Genomic DNA, 19414 nt, shown 5'->3' on the forward strand with positions numbered 1-19414 from the left:
AAGTGAGAACTATCTCGCAACATCCTTGTTTGACAATCAGCAGTTAGTAGTGGTTAGCGTTTGTTGATTATATTAGCGGATTTGACCTGTGAATTATATCAATGATTGATAAAAAGATATTTAAAAAAAATAGATAGTTAGATTAACATGTAAAATGACCTAAGGGTATACATATATTTAATAATAATAATAATAATATTTGTTTTTAAAAATAAAAAAATAAAAAATATATAATTAAGCCAATAATATTAACTACTTGGGAGTTTATTGACAAAATGAGTGTTAAAATCACACAACAAATTGAAGTGGGAAACTACCTCGCAATGTTCTTATTTGGCAATCAGCAGTTAGTTCTTCGATATTAGTATATATTTAATATTTTATGCCCTAATTTTTATTTGTCCTCCCTTATGTCCCGTGTTTGGTTTCAACCATACCTATATAATTATTTTATTGACAATTGCATATGTAAACTTAGAATTACATATTTAAATACGCAAATTCAACACTCAATTATCTATGCATGAACAATTCCAATATAATATTGTCATGATATACTTTAAAGTACAATTTTTTTTTTAAAAAAACATTGGGCATTATCCCAATCGCGCAATGCGCGTAAAAAACTAGTAATAATAATCCAACATCAAAATTCATTATAGAACTTTTAGTCAAAGGGCTTTTGACCCATCACTCGTTCCAACTTCTCCATAACCATTTGAGTACCCTCGGGTTAGCGAGTTAGAGGCCGCTATGTTATCTTTTGACATCACTTAGTCAATAGAGATAACGCATGTTGTGAGAAATTGTTTAATGGTATTATGTGTATGACTTATAAGTCTAGACTTACCATTCTACATCTAACTCTGTACTTAACCAATTTTGGCTTTGACTATCGCAACACACACAAATTGGAAGTACGAGTTTACCTCTAGGAACATTCCCGAACAAATGGCATAGCCATTTGGCCTACTCGCTCGCGACACGGGTCTAAGGCTCTCAGCTTAGATCCCATCATGGATCATAGCTATCACAAATTGTTTTGCAAATTTCCATACAACAACCTGCACTGGCCTACGTAAACACGTATCCTTTAATAGATTTAGCATCCTTTAATATCCCGTTAACGTGCTATACTTTCCAAGTACAGCTAGATATCCATACTTGGTGCACTCCAAAGTCACGAGCATACCTTAAGTATCTCATAACTCTCACTATTGCCTTCTAGTGCGTAACACTAGGGTTACTCGTATGTCTACCGAGTTGGTAAACCGCAAAGGCAATATCTGGCCTAGTACAACCCATATGATACAATTAAACTACCAATAATCTGAATGTATTCTCCATGAGAAGTACAATCTTCGTGATTACGGAGTTGTACGTTAGTATCTAACAGTGTCCAAACCACTTGATTATCATCCTTTACAAGGATTCAAGCCACGGTAAATGAAATTGGCTTAATTTACGTATATCAATCTTTAAAAAAAAAATGGATGTATATCAACATAATTTTTAGACACGTTAATTTTAATGAATTTATTTTTAAAAAATAATTTAAGAAATTATTCGTATTATGTATGGTATATAATCGTGTGCATATTATATAACGATTTGAATTGTAAAACTAAACCTCAAATGAACCTTACAAATTCGGAGTAATTGAAATCATAAAAATTAACCCAAATACAAATTTGAAGACATTGAAATCACTAAAATTAAACAAATTACAAATCTGAAAACACGGAAATCATTAAAAAATTAAGAGATTACAACTAACCGATTCCATTGAAAGCAAATACATTTATTCATTACCATCTATCACACCTTTGATTTGCTTTGCAAATCGTAGCTTAGCTTAGCTTAAACCTCTAATCTAAACTAATCTACTTGACAATGCTTGTCCATATCCCCCTCTCACTGTTTTTATTCACAACCTCCGAAACCAAAACCAATACCTCAGCCGGCCACGCCATCCCCTTTCCCACCCACCAGCATTTCAACGTTAAAGAATCCGTTTCTCAGGCCATCAAACTCCATCCCCTGCCAAAAACCCAGGAGGAATTCATCGATGAAAGCCGCCATAAGGGGAAGGAGGGTAGTTGGAAGCTCAAGCTCCTGCACAGAGATAAATTGCCCTTTTTCCCATATTACCGACTTCAGTCGCCAATTCGGATCCCGAATGAAAAGGGACGCACACAGAGTGGCCGCCCTCATTCGCAGAACTCGCAGCGGCGACAGTGGGAAAACCGCCGAGTATGAGGTGGAGGAGTTCGGGGCGGAGGTGGTTTCCTGTATGGATCAAGGGAGTGGAGAATACTTTGTGAGGATTGGAGTCGGGAGTCCGACGAATAATCAGTATATGGTGATTGACTATGGGAGTGATATTGTGTGGGTTCAGTGTCAACCTTGTAACTAATGCTACCATCAATATGACCCGGTGTTCGACCCGTCTCTCTCAATAGGTTAACAAATATTGGGGCCAAAACCCACAAAACCATTTGAGCCGTCAATGGAAATCTGGATGCCTTCTTGCTCGATGTTCCCTATGATGGATAGTCCGGTTGGGGATGGAGCAAATGCAAAGCGAATCGTGTCCCTTTCATCAACTTGTATAAAAATGTTCGTAGCTAGAATGGTCAGGATTGGGCCACCCATCAGGAGAAATGATACGGTTGGCCAGAACTGTAACAAACCGGTTTAAGTCCTAGCATGTGTCCAATATTGAGATGCTGGGCGCCCGAGGAAGGCTGGCAGTTTGCGTCATAAATGCCTCGTGCAACGCCGCGTATGCCACCGTCTGAGACACACAAGTAGTAGAATTAAGACAAACCCCCAAGATACAAAATTCAAAAGACAAAAGCTCAAACCCAATCTGAAATTACAGAAGCCCATAAACAATTAAAAGGAAGATCTCTTCAAATAACATAAACACAATCAAGTCACAGTCCAGATCAGCATAGAATATGTAAGTGTAAAATATTTTTACAATATTGGCTATTTTATTTTTTGTCTTATTAGTTTTAGTTTTAATTAAATTATTGTTGTTAGAATTATTTCACTTTTGGACCATGTGATTAAAAAATAAGTGGATGGTGTCCCCTGGTGAATAAAGTCTACAGGTGAAGATTTCAAAGTAATAGAATGTGTGGCTGTGGCTTATTCGAACAAGGAAGAGCTAGAAAAAGGGCTACATTTGGGGATCTCAAAGGGAGCTCATGAAGTGCTATAAAAGAGTGCTGCTCAAATGAAGACACTGCTAATTTAAGTGATATACATTGTGAGAGCTATTCAGATTTTACGAAGCAATTTATACGTTAAATGTAATTTTTGATTTAATTCGTAAGAGTATTTATATTGTACTGCATGATCAGTACGTGGTACTGCTGAAGCAACTTGTGAAGATAGTTCGGGTATTCGTGTGTCAGTCCTGATAGGTGTTAGAAAGAGTGGTAGTGGTAAAGGCTGGAGGCCGTATTTATTTACCTCTTGTAATACTCATTTGGTGAACATCTATAGTGGATTGGGCAGACGTGGGTTGCCCCGCAGATGTAGGAGAAGGAGCTCCGAACTGCGTAACAATTTCCTTGTGTTTTTATTTTATTTATGCTTTCTGCAGTTATTATTTATTCTTGCATAAACAAGTTTAATTAATTATCTAAACTAGTGCATAACACAATTATCTTATAAAAACACATAACGTTTATTTTTCAAGTATCACGGTACAATTTCAATTGGTATCAGAGCCTGTAGACTTAATTTATTAGTCTATCGATCTGGCGATTCCGTGCCTCTTGAATTCATATCTTCAGCGGCTTTTATTATTTATCTGTTTATTGCTTATTTGTTTGATCTCACGGGGTGTTAAGTGTTACAGAATGGAGCGAACTAAAGTCCTTCCCCAGTTGACCGGCGACAACTACGCATATTGGAAGGCTCGCACCCGTACGCATCTAAAAGCTAAAGGTGAAGCCGTATGGCGGTCTGTGGTGTCAGGTTGGACACATCCCACTAAACCCAGTTCCAGCACTGATGGAACAGAAGTCACTAAGCCAGAGACTGAGTGGACTCAAACAGAAATAACCAATGCAGGAAACAATGATAAAGCCTTAGACACAATTTATTCTCTTATGCATGAAAGTCAGTTTTCAATTGTTGCAGGTATTCCTTCAGCTAAAGGTGCTTGGGAGGCTCTTGAGTCTACATACGAAGGAACTACCTCGGTAAAACAGTCAAAGCTGCAACTGGTCCAGTCAGAATTCGAAGAACTGCACATGAACGAGGATGAGACAGTCATCGACTTTCATACACGCATACAGGAACTGGAAAATCGCGCAATGGTCCTTGGTGAACCATTCTCGCAAGAAAAACTTGTCAAGAAGATATTGAGATCTTTACCGCCCAGGTTCCGAATGAAAGTCACAGCCATCCAAGAGCATGATGGCTGGGAGAAAAAATCTGTTACTCAGCTAATGGGAAATCTTAAAACATATGAAATGGAGATTTTAACTGATCGTACGAAAAAACAAAAAAATATTGCTTTTGCCGCTGAAGAAAATAATGTAGTATCCGATACAGATGAAACTAGTGATGATACAGTTGCTTTCTTAACTAAACAGTTTTCCAAAATTTTGAAACAGGTATCCAAAAACACACGCAACAGAAATTCACAAAAGGGAGCAACGTCATTCAAGACTGCACCTAGGACAGGGGCGTCAAACTCCAAACAGTCTATCTCACATCCAGGACAGTCCAAAGAAAGGTCCAACAACAAAGGCATCAAGTGTTATGAATGCGAGGGATTTGGACATGTACAAGCTGAGTGCGCCACCTATCTTCGATGCAAAAAGTCTATGTCAGCCATTACCTGGAGCGATGACGAGCCCGACGTTGAACCAACTGGGTCAGATGTCGAGGAAATTTCGGGTAATTTTGTTGCATTTACGGCACGATTTACTGACAGTTCAGAACCTGTTGAAGACTCAGAAGGTGGTGACTATGTCTCTGCAGAAGATGTGGAACAAAATGCTTTATCTTTTGAAGCTGAATTTAATATGTTGTATCCCAAATGGGAAGCATTAAGAAAAATGAACTGCAAACTAGCTAGTGAAATAGAGATTGTAACCAATGCAAATAAAGTATATCAAAATCAAGTAGCTGATAGGAATATATTGCTTAAAGAAGCAGCTGATCGAGAGGAAAGACTACAAAACGAAGTACAAACTGGAAATGTACTACTTAAGGAGGCAGCCGACCGAGAAGAAAAACTCCAGCAAGAAGTACAGACCTTGAAACAGGAGCTCAGCACCTACAAACGACAAATCCAAATGATGGATACCACTTCAACACTTGATAAGATTCTTGATTCTGGCAGAAAGTCTTCTGCAAAATTTGGTTTGGGCTTCACTGGAATTAACTCGAAAGATAAGACTGTATTTGTCAAAGCATCCGGACCTGATCCAGACGACATCCCTGAATCCAGCACTATGAAATGCCCCTATGGTAAAGTAAGCGCAAATAAGATGCATTATAAACTATATAATCCTGTTTGTCACTATTGCAGGTTACGCGGTCATACCAGACCCGAATGCTACTACTTCTACAAGGATCAAAGAACTGAGAAGTTCAGGCAAAAGAACATCCGGCCTTTTACAAAACAAATTTGGGTTAGGAAAATTGACTTCGTATCTCAATCAATTCCAATAACATCTCAAGGATGACAAAATAATTGGCAAACATGCTGATTAAGGATTCCAAATAAGAGTAACAGGGGATATTTTTTCCCCAAAAATGCATCGCGACCCAGCCATGCCTCATCGCCTGAAGTTGCAATCAACGTGTCCAGCCGGTCATCAACGCCAATGCCTGCAGTCACCATCTGTCACCACCATCACCGGAGATGCCGCAGACTACGAAGCCACCGACTACTATTGTTGCACCACCACTCCTACCACTGCCCAGGTCACTCTCTTAATTTTATTAAAATTATAAAATAAAATAAAAAAAATCTAGGGTCTCTCTGCCTATTTTTTTTAATCTTTAATACTGCATTTGTTTTCCTACATCTATATCCAATTTTTTAAAGTGTTTTCTTCTCTAATCCGTCGTTATTTTGGATACCTCACACAATGTCCTTATTTCAAATTTGTCTGGCTCAGTACCTCCTGCACTTTATTTGAACATATGTGTAGTGCTTTTTCCATGAGGAATGTGTCACTATATGTATACATACCTCTTTTTCCAGATCCACACACATCCCAAATTGTGTCAATATCTAAATATGCTCCCACTTCTGTATCTGTGTCTGCGTTCTTTGTGTCTATTTCATCTGTTCAGGTACCGATTGCCTCCTGCATGTTATTAAGAGTATCATTGACAAGTCATCTGAGGTAGCTGATACAAAACACGATGGGAAAATTGATATGGAGGATGAAGATTAACGGGGGAAAAAAAAAGAAGAAGAAAATTCTCGCTTCTTTAAATGCTTCAAAACACTCAGGATATTGGTACCTCTATCTCTTCTCTTTTAGTTGGTATTACTTCAATACCTAGTCTATGAATCTTATTTTTTTCTTATCTTTTTACCTGATTTTTTTTTTTTTGCTACTCCTATATGTCATTTATGTTTTAAGTATCTGCTCCTTAAAATGTGCCTAAGATGACCTTTTCTTGATATTATTGTGTGAATGAGTTATCCTTTTCTGTGTGTTCACTAAATGTCCTATCTACGTTGTTTTGGCTGCTTTTGATCCTTTGATTATGACTTTTGTTGGTGTTTCTTGTGCTAAAAATTGGATATCTATAAGGTTGCTTGAATGGTAAATTTGCTGCAAGTAGATATTCGTAGCTATGTGTTTACGTGAATGTACCTATTGATTTACCTGCTTCTCCATAAAAGTGTTATCTATAATCTTGCTCTGTGTTATGTGTTATGTGTTTAGTCCGGTCATGACCGTATTTGTGTTTATTTACGTGTTTCCTGCGCTATTTGTGCCTAAATTGTTTATGTGTGTGTTTTCCGTGATATCTGGTCTGACTCTGTGCCTAAATTTGGTTTATATGTGTCTATGTCTGAATTCGATTTATTTTGAATCTTTGGCTTGCTTTACATGAATGTGCTTACTGTTTTATTTGATAATTTGTTTGACTCGAATTAAGAATTGAAAATTCCTGTGTCTATGTCTGAATTCGATTTATTTTGAATCTTTGGCTTGCGTTACATGAATGTGCTTACTGTTTTATTTGATAATTTGTTTGACTCGAATTGAGAATTGAAAATTCCTGAACTTTTTCTTATGTGTTTTGCTGAGTTGTTTGCAAGTTGCGTGTGCATGGCTCTAGGGCTCTCGTTTTTTTTTTTTTTTTTTTTTTTTTTAAAATCTTCTGTAGGTTCAAACAAAGCAAATAACTTATTATGGAGTCCCAATTACTGTTTCAAGCTAATGTGAAATTCTTGGCAAAGGAAACAATCATCAATGTACATTTTGAGGGGGAGTTCTTCCTAATCTCTTATGAACAAATTCAAGTTGTGTATTTATTGGGTATTTTCGGTTATATTGGACTTCTTGGGTATATATGGATTTTCTTACTAGACTCTATCAGTTTTTGGATTATCTCGTTGGGTTATCGTTTTATTTGGCTTATCATAATCTCTGGGGTCTCCTTTTATAATTATCACCTTATTTGGATTCCTCTTGGATTATCTACTTGATGAGATTATTTCTGAAAAATATTTTGGATGGGATTGCTTTTCTTGGTGTATGATATCTGATACTGATGATGCTGATGACGGCTCAGTTTCGGGCACCCCGTCTGCACGGTATATCTAATCCACTATTATGATGTTCACCTTCCTTTGTCATTTATTTGGCAAAAAGGGGGAGTTTTGGAGTAAGGGGGAGTATTATGGTAACTTTTGGAGATTTTGGAATCTTTTGGATTATTATGGTATTTTTTGGACGTACTGGATCAGTATGGAATTTTTGGTAAGGACTATGATGAAATATTTGGTAGTCTGGCAATGGTTACATTTGTTTGGTTGTTTTTTGGATTTCATTATGGAAATAATAGAACTATATGTGTAAGAGGGAGTAGTAGTTTTGTTTGGTGCATCTAAACAAGTTGAATGGATGTTTCGGGTTATGCTACTCTCACATGAACAAGTTATTATATGATGTGGTATGCTATGAATTCAATGCTTCTGTGTGTGATCCAAGACTTGAAGAATTCCAATCAGGTACTTTATTCACAAATGGTCCAAAAAGAATTTAAGTTGTTATTTTTGGTTTTATATCTTGTGTCCTGTTAAGTACCTATACTACGGGCTATAAATAAAATTAAATTGATTCTTGCCCAAAGTATTTGATACTCAAGTTTTCCCAAATAAAATGCCAAAGGGGGAGATTGTAAGTGTAAAATATTTTTACAATATTGGCTATTTTATTTTTTGTCTTATTAGTTTTAGTTTTAATTAAATTATTGTTGTTAGAATTATTTCACTTTTGGACCATGTGATTACAAAATAAGTGGATGGTGTCCCCTGGTGAATAAAGTCTACAGGTGAAGATTTCAAAGAAATAGAATGTGTGGCTGTGGCTTATTCGAACAAGGAAGAGCTAGAAAAAGGGCTACATTTGGGGATCTCAAAGGGAGCTCATGAAGTGCTATAAAAGAGTGCTGCTCAAATGAAGACACTGCTAATTTAAGTGATATACATTGTGAGAGCTATTCAGATTTTACGAAGCAATTTATACGTTAAATGTAATTTCTGATTTAATTCGTAAGAGTATTTATATTGTACTGCATGATCAGTACGTGGTACTGCTGAAGCAACTTGTGAAGATAGTTCGGGTATTCGTGTGTCAGTCCTGATAGGTGTTAGAAAGAGTGGTAGTGGTAAAGACTGGAGGCCGTATTTATTTACCTCTTGTAATACTCCTTTGGTGAACATCTATAGTGGATTGGGCAGACGTGGGTTGCCCCGCAGATGTAGGAGAAGGAGCTCCGAACTGCGTAACAATTTCCTTGTGTTTTTATTTTATTTATGCTTTCTGCAGTTATTATTTATTCTTGCATAAACAAGTTTAATTAATTAACTAAACTGGTGCATAACACAATTATCTTATAAAAACACATAACGTTTATTTTTCAAGTATCACGGTACAATTTCAGAATATAAGTGTATGTGTACTGTAAGAGATCAGTACCACTTCATCACGTCCATAGGACTACTACTCCTAACCTAAGGTGTTAAGGTTCAAAATGAGTTAATCAATTACACAACTAACCGAAGAATACAAAAACTACTTCTCAAGTTCTATTATTTATGTTTAAAAAAAAAAATCTAATATTTATAGATATAAAGGCTCCGATTCTATACCTCAAGTGGCGTATGCAGCATTGGGCGACGCATTTATGACACAAACCGCCAACCTTCCTCGGGCACCCAGCGTCTCAATATTAGACACATGCTACGATTTAAACGGGTTCGTTACGGTTTTGGTACCAACAGTATCATTTTTCCTGATGGGTGGCCTGATCCTGACCATTCCAGCTAGGAACGTTTTAATACCAGTTGATGAAAGGGGCACATTTTGCTTTGCATTTGCTCCATCCCCAACCAGACTATTCATCTTAGGGAACATCCAGCAAGAAGGCATCTAGATTTCTATTGACAGCTCAAATGGTTCTTGGGTTTTGGCCCCAATATTTGTTAACATATTGAGAAAGACGGGTCGAACACCGGGTCATATTGATGTTTGCATTGGTTACAGGGTTGACACTGAACCCACACAATATCACTACCGGAGTCAATCACCATATATTGATTTTTTGCCGGACTCCCGACCCCAATCCTCACTAAGTATTCTCCACTCCCTTGATCCATACCGGAAACCACATCCGCCCCGAACTCCTCCACCTCATACTCGGCGGCTTTCCCACTGCCGCCGCCGCGAGTTCTGCGAATGAGGGCGGCGACTCTGTGTGCGTCCCTTTTCATCCGGGATCCGAATCGGCGGCGGAAGTCGGTAAAATGGGGAAAGGGCAATATATCTCTGTGCAGGAGCTTGAGCTTCCAACTACCCTCCTCCCCTTTATGGCGGCTTTCATCGATGAATTCCTCCTGGGTTTTTGGCAGGGGATGGAGTTTGATTGCCTGAGAAATCGATTCTTTAACGTTGAAATGCTGGTGGGGGGAAAGGTGATGGCATGGCTGGCTGAGGTATTGGTTTCGGTTACGGAGGTTGTAAAGAAAAACAATGAGGAGGATATGGACAAGCATTGTCAAGTAGATTAGTTTAGATTAGAGGTTTAAGCTAAGCTAAGCTAAGATTTGCAAAGCAAATCAAAGGTGTGATAGATAGATGGTGTGAAGAAGAATTGAAGAAGAAGAAGAATATGTGGAGGTTCTTTTATAGTGTTTTTTTACTAACGTTTAGAAAAAAAATCACAAATATTCCCCATCAAAAAAAAATCACAAATATAAAAATGAAAAGACTATTGTGCCCTTAAGATTTCACGGTTGAGACGGAGAAACTTAACGAAAGGACTAGCGGAGGTCATTTTTGAAATTCGGAGGATGACGGATGCTCAAAACAAAAGTTTAGGACTATTAATGGCGAAACCACTAAACTCGAGGACCCTTGACTAGTATTTACTCTTTATTAAATATAAAAATTTCAATTAAAAAATATATCTCAAAAAGAATTGTTAGTTTCGTGAAGCAATTCATAACTTTGCAATGAAGGTAATGATAATTTTTCTCCAAAAGGTTTGCTTATTGTGTGCCACACATGACTACTTCATAGCCGATTCTTCTTTCTAAATTTAAAATCCACGGGAAATAGTCAACTAGACACTTCAACTTTAGCATTCAAAAAAAAAAAAAAAAAAGACACTTCAACTTTATATTAGAAGACAATTATGTCTCTAAATTTTAAAAGATCACTATTAAATACTTGCTGAACTCGTCATGTTAGTGCATCTGAGTCTAACAACGGATATTCAACTAGAACAACTGTTTATTAGGGTTTCGGTGATGAAACTGTTAGGAACCAGTGTATTTAGATTTTGATGATACCAATATTACTAGGATCGTAGACACCTCTTTTATTTTCGCTATATTTGATCTTTCGTGTTAGACGAAAGATTTAGCAACTCACCATGTGATTTGGCTAAGTAGCATACATACACGAATCTGAGTTGTGACCATTAGTTTAGGTCAACGAAAAGAAGTGAAGAAGAAGAGAACACTGAGAGAACAACACAGACCGAAAGATAGAAGGGTCTAGCTCTCGTGTAAACTTCGAATGATAAGGATATTGTTTTTTGATTAGCAACAACAACGAAAGATAAAGGAAATCTTTCGTGTAACTTCCTCAAGACCATTAAGTCTAAGTTAGACTTGAATAGACACATTCAATGCACAAACAAATAGAATGTTGTCTATGTCTCACAGTTGGGCAATCATCCTAGATAAAAGAAGTCCTTGGTATTAATAAAATACTTGTTAAATAAATATATATCATTATTTTATATTATAATTTTGATATTTAATTAAAAATAATATTGTACAAAAAAAGATAATAGACAATGTAGTGAATACAATCAATTGATGAATTTGAATTTAAAGAATTTTTACATTGGATACAAATAAAGACAATATAATTAATACAATTATTTCTCTTAATTAATTTATTGATAATGAATAATTATTTTTTAACAAAGACATTGTAGGGACAATGTAGCGAATATAATTAATTGATGAATTTGAATGTAAAGAATTTTTATATTGGAGAAAAATAAAGACAATATAACTAATGAAATTAATTCTCTTATTTAATGTATTGATAATGAATAATTTTTTTTTTTTTGAATAAAGACATTGTAGACACATAATTATAAATTAAAGATATGCATATGTATTATTTTGACTTAAAAAGTAGAGTTAATTCCATTCTTTGTCATTCTTCCAAAAGGAAGAACCCCAACCCTAAGAGCATTTGGGAGGATGTAAATCATGGTTACTCAACTGAACATGAACCACAGTGCTTACTGCGCACAAGAAGCCCCCTTACTTTGAAAGGTAATTCCATTGTTTGTCATTATTCCAAAAGGCTGAACCCCAACCCTAAGGGCCCCCCACACCCCAGCCCGACAGAGCATTGGGAGGTTGTAAATCATGGTGACTCAACTAAACATTAATCACAGAGGCAAAATCGGTGCTCACTGCACACAACGAACCCCCCTCACTTTGAGAGGTTGCTCCCACATTACCGCTGGTGAGACTTGATCCCTGGTCATTATTCCAAAGTTTCACCTCTATGACCAATTGAGCTACCAATGCAAGCATTCCATTGTTTGTCATAGATTTATAGGTGGCAGTCCACTTGTAGTAATTTTTTTTTATTAAAACATCCCCATTTAGTCCTATTATTATTGTGTCATGACCATTTTTAGTTATCCTTTAACGAAATCGTTGAAATTAAATGTTGTTAAATATAAAGACATTTCAATCTTCATTATACAACGTAGGTTGAACAGTTATATTTTTTTTTTGTTTATTTTGTTGAAAAAAAATTCTATAATTGAAGATCGAAATGCCTTTGTATTTCACAATATTTAAACTGTTTTGTCGATAAAGGACAAAAAATGATTATGGCACAATAATACTAGGACCAAAAGTGGATGTTCTAATAAATAAAAAAAAAAAAAAAAAAACTTAAAGTGGATTGCCACCTATAAATCAAGGGCCAACAATGAAATTAACCCTTATTTATTTTTTTCTTCACTTTTTACTGGTATTTTCTTAGCTTCCTTTAATCGTTTTATAAACATTTAGCTATAGAATTATTTTATTTCATTAAGAATTATTGACCTGAATTTACACTGTAGCAAAGAAGAAAAGTAATATATATTACATACAAGAAATGATTATTAATTCAAAACGTATTTGTTTTGTGTTTTGAGGGTAGCTAATAATAAATTTTAAAATTTACGATTCATTATATAATTGTTAATTTTAACATAAACTTGAGGTGAGAAACTAAAATAACCACTAAATAAGCAATTCAGAAACTAATTGAGGACATATGTATAATTAGGGGTTAAGTTTACCATTATATAGCATAATTGAGAGACCAAAATTGCCAATTTCTCAATTATGTATATGTAACTTTATCTCTATTCAAAATACATGTACTTGGTAATGAACAAAAATCCATAAAATTGTACAAAATAAGTGGTTCAGTACAAACGAAGAAATTTCGAACAAAAGGGTCGGAACTCGCTAATAGGAAAGAAGAGAAAAACAATATAGAATATAAGATTTTGGAAAAATACCACTTTTTCTCCCTGAGTTATAGACTTATATCATTCCCCCCCCCCCCCCCCCCCCCCCTAATTATTCTTGTAAGCACATTAGCCCCCTCAATTAATCAATAAGTGGCGGTTACCCCCCTCCTGATATATTAAATTGACATTTCTACCCTTAAAGAAAATATTTTATTTATTTTTCTTCTCCAACAAATTATTGCATATACGTAGGAATGACCACAATCAGTAGGAATGAGCACGATCGATTCGAACTGAACCGGACACTATTGCCATCAAATTAAAAGTTTCCGATTATGATTCAGATCTAGAACCCAATATTTGGATTTCAGTTTATTAAAATTATAAATAAAAAAACCTAGATCCTGAACCGTGAACCGACAGTTCCGGATTCGATTTGCGATTTTGAACCGTCTATATTTTAAAATTTTAGATTTTATATTTTAAAATAGTCTAAATTCAACAATAAATGTATTTTATTTTTTCAGTTCGAAACATGAATCGGCCGTTCCGGTTCGCGATTATAATAATCTCTAAATATCGGGTTTCGATTCTAAATTGTAATTGGAATATTTTGGTTTGGTTGCTACAGTGTCTATTTGGTTTGAACCAAATTGTGGATTGCATAAGAAAAATAAATGAAATATTTATTTTAAGGGTAAATATGTCGATTTAACATTTCAGATGGAAAAACAGCCACTTGAATAATTTAGGGGGAAAAGTGCTATAAGTATATATAACTCAGGAGAAAAAGTGTCAATTTTCCTAAGATTTTAATAGACTCTATAAAATAGTTTATATGTGATTAAGATTATCAATCTATATTTTGGTGAGGTCGAATTGAAGAGTTATTCTAAGTAATACAAGTTTGGTGTGTTGAAATGATGAGAAGAGGGAGTCACCACAACTTTGTCGACATGTGAAACAATCATTAGGGGCTCTGATCTACCTTTAATTTGGTGTTTACAACCTAAGTTGGAATTCATACATGAAATATATATGATGGCTTTTAGAAAGGTGTTTTTGCTTTCCTTCTTTTGAAACATTATATTGTTGTACATTGTGCTTATCATCCCATTTTAATTACGAACAAATAAGAATATTTTTTTTTTCACATTGCAGATAACATATAATGTTCTAAAATTAACCCCTTCTTTTTAGTGTATATATTACAATTTGCATGCAGTGTATGTGAAAAGCAAATTTCATATATGCAACATCGTTACAATACTCTCCCGTTAAGTAGTACACTACGGGTAGGCGTTTTGAGATTTGATTCGATTTTTTTCGGTTTCAGTATTTCAATTTTAAAAAAATGATATCATTCAGTTTAACATTAATTCGGTTCGGTTTAAGAACCCCAATTTTTTAACATTTCTTATTTTTCCAAACATAGTACCAAACAATACATATTCACATAGTTAAAATCCAAACTCTAAACATTATATAACAAAATAGCAATCAAAAGTTTAAACACACTACACGGTATAATTTGCCGTTCATAACTAACCAAATCTAATTAATTAAGAAGACCAATAAGATGCTCATATTGATAATCAAATAAAATTGAAACTTTGTAATTATTAAACTAACAGTAGGATTAATTTAATTGTGGTGATTGCCCCGTAAAACAAGAGGCTAACAACCTCACGGCTCTCTTTTCTCTCTTTGTTGACTTTGGGAGTTTGGGACCAAAACATCGCTGTCATTAACTGGAATCATTATCTTAAGAGCCACAAAATTTTAATCTTTCATTATCCATCGTTAATTGCATTATATTCCTTTCTAGGTAAAGGATACAAAACAACTTTTAACATTGCTTGCTGTTGCTTTTTGCTGCAAACAGCACAACATATCGGATTGCTATGGAATAACTTTGAAATTTAGGACAAAAACCTCAAAATCAAAGATAGCTATGGAATACAAAAACTCTACAAAAGTCATTTAAAATCCATCACTTTAAAAGTATTTAAAAGTCTTGACCGAATACACCCCCATTAGTTGTTATTCAAAATGTTGAATAACAACGAATATTAACATGCAAATAAAAAAAATGATATTTATTTATTTTACTCCAGAAAAAGATATATAGAAAGAAAATTAAAACATACAACTACAAAAATTTATGTTATAGTGCTCTCTATAGCATCCACCATCAGCAATAATGTTCGGATTTCCTTAAAACTGATTTGCTTCATCCACCATACTCCTAATGTATGTGCAAGAAGCGTTGAAGTTTTTATTTTCTAGAATACAATGAATTACAAAATTATATTTGAACACTAAAATGTATATGTTCTCAACTAACTTGAACAAAGATAAACATATACACTTTGAACTTAATTTATACGAAACTGTTCGTAGAAATTTAAGGGTAGAATGAGTTTCTTTTTTATGGGAAGAAAATAAGAATTTTGAGGTGTCAAAAGTTCTTATACGTTCTACCCAATTGAATTCATTAGCATGCATGATTGACAATTTTAATAAAAATAAATCTAATGTTAAAATTCAAAAATTTCATAAGGTCAAAATCCTGAAAAAGTTGAATTGTACTTGTACTAGGGCAAACCTACATCCATTTCCAATGCGGGAATATTGCTACTTAAAATTCTTCCTAACTCCATTTCTCATAACTCAAATGAGTACGTATACTTTGAGAATCAATTTCTAATTCATCCATTATTCATCTTGTGCATATAATAAATTATTAATATATCAAATTCATAATCTCCACTAGGAGAACCCGAATCTAATTTGACCTAATTCAAATAAGAAGTAGACCTACTTTAAATTATACCTTAAAATGATCACTATAAATGTCATTTTAGTTAATTTTTACTACAAATACCTTATAAAAATAAATATTAATCCACAAAATGTGTGTTGGTTAATGCATGTACACCTCACAGTTCACACCCAACTCGACTTGCACTTTGAGGTGATCTGGGTGGAAATTTTTATATTTAAATTCGACGTACTACTTGCTGTTATTTAAAAAGTTTGATTAGAACGAATATGAACAACAAATGAAGAGTGCAAGATATATTTACTTTACACAAAGTTCCAATTCCTTGAAGGGATGGTGATAAGATATTTGGGGTGGATGAGGCCTTAGATTAATAATCTTTGGAAGGGAATTTGGAAAGAATTTAGAATACTAGGTAGGTTGTGTTGATGCAACTGAATGGAATATGTTGAAAACATTTTGCAAAAATTAAGAGAATTGAAGACAGAGGAGATTGAAAAGAGAAGAGTTAGGACAACATGGTAACTTGTCTCGAACTTTCTCTCCACAAAAACAACATATTCTTTGTCGTCTATGATTATTGGATCTTAAATTCATACTATATAGCTCTTACATTGTATGGTATCGTCTACAGTTTACTTTTAAAATTAAAAATAATAATAATAATAATAATAATAATAATAATAATAATAATAATAATAATAATAATAATAATCTACTATACTAATAAGAGCCCAAGAGAGAAGGCCTATAATGGGTAGAAACAATGACGGTCAAACTTTTTAATCAAATGAATGGCTCAGATTGATCAAATTTTAATTTTTTCATAAGATTTCCTAATTTATCCTTAATGAATATGATTATCCGTTAACTTTTTCGTGAACTTATGTTAGTTCACCGTTAACTTACTCATTGATTTCAATAAGAAAGGTTTTAGGTTCGAACCCCATCCCAATCAAGTTGGCATAATTACTACTATATTTTACTCATATTAAATTAAATAATAATTTAGTAGCTAAAACAAAAAATAATACATATGCTTTTCTTTAATTTAGAATTATTTGATTTCAATGAGAAAGGTCTTAGTTTCGAACCCCATCCCAATCAAAGTTGGCATAATCTCTATTTTACACTTATTAAAGTATAAATAATAATTTAGTAGCTACAACAAAAAATAATACATTTACATTTATTTAATTTAGAATTATGTGTCTACAATGTCTTTATTCAAAACAAAAATTATTCATTATCAATAAATTAAATAAGAGAAATAATTTCATTAGTTATACTGTCTTTATTTTTCTCCAATATAAAAATTCTTACATTCAAATTCATCAATTGATTATATTCGCTACATTGTCCCTACAATGTCTTTATTAAAAAAAAAATATTCATTATCAATAAATTAATTAAGAGAAATAAATTTATTAGTTATATTGTCTTTATTTTTCTCCAATGCAAAAATTCTTTACATTCAAATTGATCAATTGATTATATTCACTACATTGTCTATTATCTTTTTTCTATACTATTTTTTAAATTAAATATCAAATTTATAATAAAAAATAATGCTATATATTTATTTACCTAGTATTTTATTAATACCATGAAAAAATTTAAAAAAAAAAAATAATAAAGCCAATCATATTAACTACTTGAGTGATTTGTTGACAAAGATAGTATTCAAATCACACAACAAATTGAAGTGAGAACTTGTTAGGAACATTGTATTAGGATTTTGATGATACCAATGTAATGTAGAAAAGTAAACCCCTAACCATTAGCTTTTTCAATTGCTGCTTTCGTCCTAGACGAAAGTTGCCATAACTCCCTTGTAATTCGTGTTAAGCTAGACAAACACACGAAAATGAGTTATGACTAGATGTTAGGGTCTCCAAGGCGAAAGAAGACACGAGAACAACAACAAGAATCAAACAGGAGTTGTCAACAAGCACGAAAGGACAGTGTTGGTGAAAGACGATCTTTATCAAGCATTACCTCTCTTCAACAACGACAAGAATGATTCACCTGTCTGATTTGACAACATCCTAGGACAATAAGGACTTCATCTTATGGGACACACTTTTCAAGAAGCATTAAATGAAGATGTACCACCTCTTGGAGCTAAAGGACAAAATCCCAATGCTTCCCATACCTACAACGGCTACATGGTACAACCTCATTAATGGAGCATTTAATGCATGAAGCTCCCCGGTCCTTGTCCACTGGTTAAAAGGTTCGAAAATTTCATCTCCCTCCAACGGATGAATTTTCTTCACCTATATAAACTCACCTTCATCAACTAAGAAGGTGCTGGTTCATTATCACTCAACTCACTCACTTACAAAAGCTCTTGAAAAGTCTACAATTTACTAAAAGCTTTTGTGAACCAGTTTTGAGGTGTTAAGTTACTTGAAGAATCTTTTTACACCTCAAGGAAGTATTGGCAATTGTTTGAAGCAATCATATCTCAGAGTCAAGACCTCATCGTTGGAAAATACCAGAAATCATTTTCTACCAATCTCAACTCAGGAGAAGAAGTTGATAGAGGCGGAGTAAACTCGAGGAGTTGAAAAACCTACGAAGGCTGTCCGGCTTAGTGATCAAGGAAGTCTTTGTGTATTTGTACTAAGAGTGATAGTGCAATCCTTCCAACAGTTGTGGAAGAAGAGTGGAGTAGGCATCATTGGCTGAACCACTATAAAATCTCGTGTCCTCTCCATCTCTTTACTTACGCTTTTCTTTTTGCTTTCATATCTTTCCTTTATTATCGTTACCAAAATTTTGTCTAATTACGCAAACTCGTGCAAAGCATCTAAAACAAATCTATCTTATCCGCTGCGCCAAGACACCGAAAGGTGAAGTTTAGGGCTTCTAACGAAAAGAGTCTATTCACCCCCCTCCTCTAGACTCTCATCTCATTCTATCGGGACCAACAAGTGGTATCAGAGCCGATACCTTGATCGGTAAAGGCTTTGCATTTACTGCCTGTTAGATCCCTATTCAAAAATTCTCTTGAAAATCTTGCATATTTTCTTTGCACGTTTTTTTTTTAAAAATGGAAAAGGAGCATGCTCATCGCTCCAAACAACTTGCATTTAGTCTTGCTAAATTTGATGACTGGAAGTTAAGAATGCAGGCTCTCCTATTCTCCATTCATGACGAAATGTGGGACGTCATAACCACTGGACCAATCACAATCATGATGGCAAATGCTCAAGCAGCAGCACAGGGAGCAGGAGCTCCTCAAATGATACCGAAACCAAAAGACCAGTACTCCTCAGAAGAAAGGACTAGAGCAAATCTGGACAATATAGCAAGAAATATTCTCTATAACTC

General features: G+C 34.4%; 2 pseudogenes; one reads left to right on the forward strand and one right to left on the reverse strand.

The window, feature by feature from the left end:
- The first annotated feature begins 1887 nt into the window (after positions 1 to 1887).
- On the forward strand, positions 1888 to 2467 carry LOC109186027 (annotated as a pseudogene).
- A 7242-nt stretch (positions 2468 to 9709) lies between these two features.
- On the reverse strand, positions 9710 to 10269 carry LOC109186028 (annotated as a pseudogene).
- Positions 10270 to 19414: the final 9145 nt, after the last annotated feature.

The sequence above is a fragment of the Ipomoea nil genome, unplaced genomic scaffold, assembly GCF_001879475.1.
Source record: "Ipomoea nil cultivar Tokyo-kokei standard unplaced genomic scaffold, Asagao_1.1 scaffold1375, whole genome shotgun sequence".
Taxonomy (NCBI): Eukaryota; Viridiplantae; Streptophyta; class Magnoliopsida; order Solanales; family Convolvulaceae; genus Ipomoea; species Ipomoea nil.